Raw genomic sequence first — 5305 nt, 5'->3', positions numbered from 1 at the left:
CCAGGACAGGTACAGCACGGGGTTAGATACAGAGTAAAGCTCCCTCTACACTGTCCCCATGAAACACTCCCAGGACAGGTACAGCACGGGGTTACATACAAGATGAAGCTCCCTCGACACTGTCCCCATCAAACACTCCCAGGACAGGTACAGCACGGTGTTAGATACAGAGTAAAGCTCACTCTGCACTGTCCCCATCAAACACTCCCAGGACAGGTACAGCACGGGGTTAGATACAGAGTAAAGCTCCCTCCGCACTCTCCCCATCAAACACTCCCAGGACAGGTGCAGCACGGGGTTAGATGCAGAGCAAAGCTCCCTCGACACTGTCCCCATCAAAGACTCCCAGGACAGGTACAGCACGGGGTTAGATACAGAGTAAAGCTCCCTCTACACTGTCCCCATCAAACACTCCCAGGACAGGTACAACACGGGGTTGGATACAGAGTAAAGCCCCCTCTACACTGTCCCCATCAAACACTCCCAGGACAGGTACAGCATGGGGTTAGATACAGAGTAAAGCTCCCTCTACACTGTCCCCATCAAAGACTCCCAGGACAGGTACAGCACGGGGTTAGATACAGAGTAAAGCTCCCTCTACACTGTCCCCATCAAACACTCCCAGGACAGGTACAACACGGGGTTGGATACAGAGTAAAGCCCCCTCTACACTGTCCCCATCAAACACTCCCAGGACAGGTACAGCATGGGGTTAGATACAGAGTAAAGCTCCCTCTACACTGTCCCCATCAAACACTCCCAGGGCAGGTACAGCACGGGGTTAGATACAGAGTAAAGGTCCCTCTACACTGTCCCCATCAAACACTCCCAGGACAGGTACAGCACGAGGGGATAATGTGCAAAGAAATTTGAGAAGCTCAATGCTGTTATTTCAGATTGTTTAATTATGACTTGTCACTGGTAATCTAGAAGCTTCCACCAATCGGCCGACTGCCAGCAGCAGTTACTCTCGAATTGATGTGTTGATTCGTTTGGATGTTGTCGCTGATGGGATGTGTTGGGCACAGATCTCCAGGATGCTGGACGTGAGCAGCCATCACACCCAGTGTTCGCTATCTGTGAAAGAGCAAGAACAGAGTGAGCAGTCCCAGAGTGCATTGGGACTGAGATTCACAACCGGATCAACCATATTGTCCCTCTCTCCCACCCCCAGGGCCCTGGGCTATCTCCCGGGGCCCAGCTCATCGCGGGATGTGACCGAGGCGGGCTTGGTGACTCGCCAGCTCTTTGACTCTGACAGGCATCACACACCCGATACGAAGCTGACCGAAAACACACACACTCAGATTAACACAGGCACTCGCTCGCCCACACTCGCCCGCCCTCCCTCGCCCGCCCGCACTCCCTTGCCCGCACTCGCTCGCCCGCACTACCTCGCCCGCACTACCTCGCCCGCACTACCTCGCCCGCACTACCTCGCCCGCACTACCTCGCCCGCACTACCTCGCCCCCACTCGCTCGCCCGCCCTCGCCCGCCCCCGCTCGCTCGCCCTCGCTCGCCCTCGCTCGCCCCCACTCGGTCGCCCCCACTCGCTCGCCCGCACTCGCTCGCCCGCACTCGCTCGCCCGCCCCCGCTCACCCGCCCCCGCTCGCCCGCCCCCGCTCGCCCGCCCCCACTCGCTCGCCCGCCCTCGCTCGCCCCCACTCGGTCGCCCCCACTCGCTCGCCCGCACTCGCTCGCCCGCACTCGCTCGCCCGCCCCCGCTCGCCCGCCCCCGCTCGCCCGCCCCCACTCGCTCGCCCGCCCCCGCTCGCCCGCCCCCGCTCGCCCGCCCCCGCTCGCCCGCCCCCGCTCGCCCCCACTCAGTCGCCCCCACTCGCCCGCCCCCACTCGCTCGCCCCCACTCGCTCGCCCCCACTCGCTCGCCCGCACTCGCTCACCCGCCCTCGCCCGCCCCCACTCGCCCGCCCCCACTCACTCGCCCCCACTCGCTCGCCCGCACTAGCTCACCCGCCCTCGCCCGCCCCCACTCGCCCGCCCCCACTCGCCCGCCCACACTCGCTCGCTCACACTCGCTCGCCCACACTCGCTCGCCCTCATGCGCTCGCCCGCCCTCGCCCGCCCCCACTCGCCCGCCCCCACTCGCTCGCCCACACTCGCTCGCCCACACTCGCTCGCCCACACTCGCTCGCTCACACTCGCTCGCTCACACTCGCTCGCTCACACTCGCTCGCCCCCACTCGCCCGCCCCCACTCGCTCGCCCGCCCTCGCTCGCCCGCCCTCGCTCGCCCGCCCTCGCTCGCTCGCACTCGCTCGCTCACACTCGCTCGCTCACACTCGCTCGCTCACACTCGCTCGCTCACACTCGCTCGCTCACACTCGCTCGCTGGGAGGGGGGTAGAGGCGGGTCGTCTCACATCCTGTTAAAGGGAGCTGGATGAGCCCTTGGCCGTCACCACATTCAGCGCGGTGCGCCCAGAGCTGACCAATGGGATTAGGGAGGCAGGTCAGGTGTTTTTTTACGTGTGGGAGCAGACGCGATGGGCAGAATGGCCCATACCTGCTCTGTGTGACTTTGTGATAGTGGAATCCAGGTGGGGGAGGGGAGGGGAGGGGGAGGGGGAGGGGAGGGGGAGGGGAGGGGGAGGGGAGGGGGAGAGGGAGGCAGACAGAGGGTGAGGGGTAGGGGAGGGGAGGGGGAGGGGAGGGGGAGAGGGAGGCAGACAGAGGGTGAGGGGTAGGGGAGGGAGAGGGGGAGGGGGAGGGAGATGGCGTGGGGAAGGGGGAAGGAGAGGGGGAGGGGGAGGGGAGGGGGAGGGGGAGGCAGACGGAGAGGGGGAGGGGAGGGGGAGGGGTGGGGGAGGGGAGGGGAGGGGGAGGGGAGGGGGAGGGGAGGGGGAGGGGAGGGGGAGAGGGAGGCAGACGGAGGGCGAGGGGTAGGGGAGGGGAAGGGGGAGGGGAGGGGGAGGGAGAGGGGAGGGGGAGGGAGACGGCGAGGGGAAGGGGGAAGGAGAGGGGAAGGGGTTGGGAGGGGGGAGAGGGGGAGGGAGAGGGGAGGGGGGGAGACGGCGAGGAGAAGGGGGAAGGAGAGGGGAAGGGGGAAGGAGAGGGGGAGGGGGGAGAGGGGGAGGGAGAGGGGAGGGGGAGGGAGACGGCGAGGGGAAGGGGGAAGGAGAGGGGGAGGGGAGGGGGGAGGGGGAGGGGAAGGGGGGGAGGGGGAGGGGGAGGGGAGGGAGAGGGGGAGGGGAGGCAGACGGAGAGGGGAAGGGGGAAGGAGAGGGGGAGGGGAAGGGGGAGGGGGAGGGGAAGGGGGAAGGAGAGGGGGAGGGGAAGGGGAGGGGAGGGGAGGGGGAGAGGGAAGGGGAGGGGGAAGGGGAGGGGAGGGGAGGGGGAAGGGGAAGGGGAGGGGGAAGGGGAAGGGGAAGGGAGGGGGAGGGGAGGGGGAAGGGGAGGGGGAAGGGGAGGGGAGGGGGAGGGGGATGGGGAAGGGGAGGGGAGGGGAGGGGGAAGGGGAGGGGGAGGGGGAGGGGAGGGGGAGGGGAGGGGGAAGGGGAGGGGGAGGTGGAGGGGGAAGGGGAGGGGGGAAGGGGAGGGGGAAGAGGGAGGGGGATGGGGAGGGGGAAGGGGGAGGGGGAGGGGGAGGGGAGGGGGAGGGGAGGGGGAGGGGGAGGGGAGGGGAAGGGGAGGGGGAGGGGGAAGGGGGAGGGGGAAGGGGAGGGGGAGGGGAGGGGGAGGGGAAGGGGAAGGGGAGGGGAGGGGGAGGGGGAGGGGGAGGGGGAGGGGGAGGGGGAGGGGGAGGGGAGGGGGAGGGGGAGGGGGAGGGGAGGGGAGGGGGAAGGGGAGGGGGAGGGGGAAGGGGAGGGGGAAGGGGAGGGGGAGGGGGAAGGGGAAGGGGAGGGGGAAGGGGAGGGGGAAGGGGAGGGGGAGGGGGAAGGGGAGGGAAGGGGAGGGGGAGGGGGAAGGGGAGGGGAGGGGGAGGGGAGGGGGAGGGGGAGGGGAGGGGGGAGGGGGAGGGGGAGGGGAGGGGGGGAGGGGAGGGGGAAGGGAGGGGAGGGGGAATGGAAGGGGAGGGGAGGGGGAGGGGAGGGGAGGGGAGGGGAGGGGGAGGGGAGGGGAGGGGAGGAGAGGGGAGCGGGAGGGGGAGGGGAGGGGAGGGGGGAGGGGGAGGGGTGTATGAGTTCACCAGGTGACACTGGGAATAATATTTAACTTCCAGCCCACATCACCACAAAGCAAAAGCGGAACAGCTTGGGGATCTTGCTCCGTGTAAAATGGCATCACGCACCGACGCAAGACAGGCTCCAGCCTCCAGATAACCCCGTCACTGTGAGAACACCGAGCATTTAGCAATCAAATCATCTGATCAATAAACTTACCGTTAAATCACAGAGTCCGGGGCTGTGGAAGTAAAAGGTGGAGAGAATTATAAAACCGCAACGGCATAGCACGGGGTTAGATACAGAGTAAACTCCCTCTACACTGTCCCCATCAAACTCTCCCAGGACAGGTACAGCACGGGGTTAGATACAGAGTAAAGCTCCCTCTACACTGTCCCCATCAAACACTCCCAGGACAGGTACAGCACGGGGTTAGATACAGAGTCAAGCTCAAACACTCCCAGGACAGGTACAGCATGGGGTTAGATACAGAGTAAAGCTCCCTCTACACTGTCCCCATCAAACACTCCCAGGACAGGTACAGCATGGGGTTAGATACAGAGTAAACTCCCTCTACACTGTCCCCATCAAACACTCCCAGGACAGGTACAGCACGGGGTTAGATACAGAGTAAAGCTCCCTCTACACTGTCCCCATCAAACACTCCCAGGACAGGTACAGCACGGGGTTAGATACAGAGTCAAGCTCAAACACTCCCAGGACAGGTACAGCATGGGGTTAGATACAGAGTAAAGCTCCCTCTACACTGTCCCCATCAAACACTCCCAGGACAGGTACAGCATGGGGTTAGATACAGAGTAAAGCTCCCTCTACACTGTCCCCATCAAACACTCCCAGGACAGGTACAGCACGGGGTTAGATACAGAGTAAAGCTCCGTCTACGCTGTCCCCATCAAACACTCCCAGGACAGGTACAGCACGGGGTTAGATACAGAGTAAAGCTCCCTCTACACAGTCCCCATCAAACACTCCCAGGACAAGCACAGCGCGGGGTTAGATACAGAGTAAAGCTCCATCTACACTGTCCCCATCAAACACTCCCAGGACAGGTACAGCACGGGGTTACATACAGAGTGAAGCTCCCTCTACAGTGTCCCCATCAAACACACCCAGGACAGGTACAGCACGGGGTTAGATACAGAGAAAAGCTCCCTCTACACTGT

General features: G+C 64.5%; 1 long non-coding RNA gene across 1 annotated transcript; it reads right to left on the bottom strand.

Moving 5' to 3' along the window:
• Positions 1-887: 887 nt before the first annotated feature.
• Positions 888-4813, bottom strand: LOC140403035 (uncharacterized). The gene is made up of 2 exons (XR_011938216.1): positions 4341-4813; positions 888-1077 (listed from the first exon to the last, which is right to left on the bottom strand). It is a non-coding gene; the product is annotated as an uncharacterized lncRNA (long non-coding RNA).
• Positions 4814-5305: the final 492 nt, after the last annotated feature.

This window comes from Scyliorhinus torazame, chromosome 26 (assembly GCF_047496885.1).
Source record: "Scyliorhinus torazame isolate Kashiwa2021f chromosome 26, sScyTor2.1, whole genome shotgun sequence".
NCBI lineage: Eukaryota > Metazoa > Chordata > Chondrichthyes > Carcharhiniformes > Scyliorhinidae > Scyliorhinus > Scyliorhinus torazame.
The sequence above is the reverse complement of the archived record's forward strand: the minus strand, read 5'-3'. Positions and strand labels throughout refer to the sequence as shown.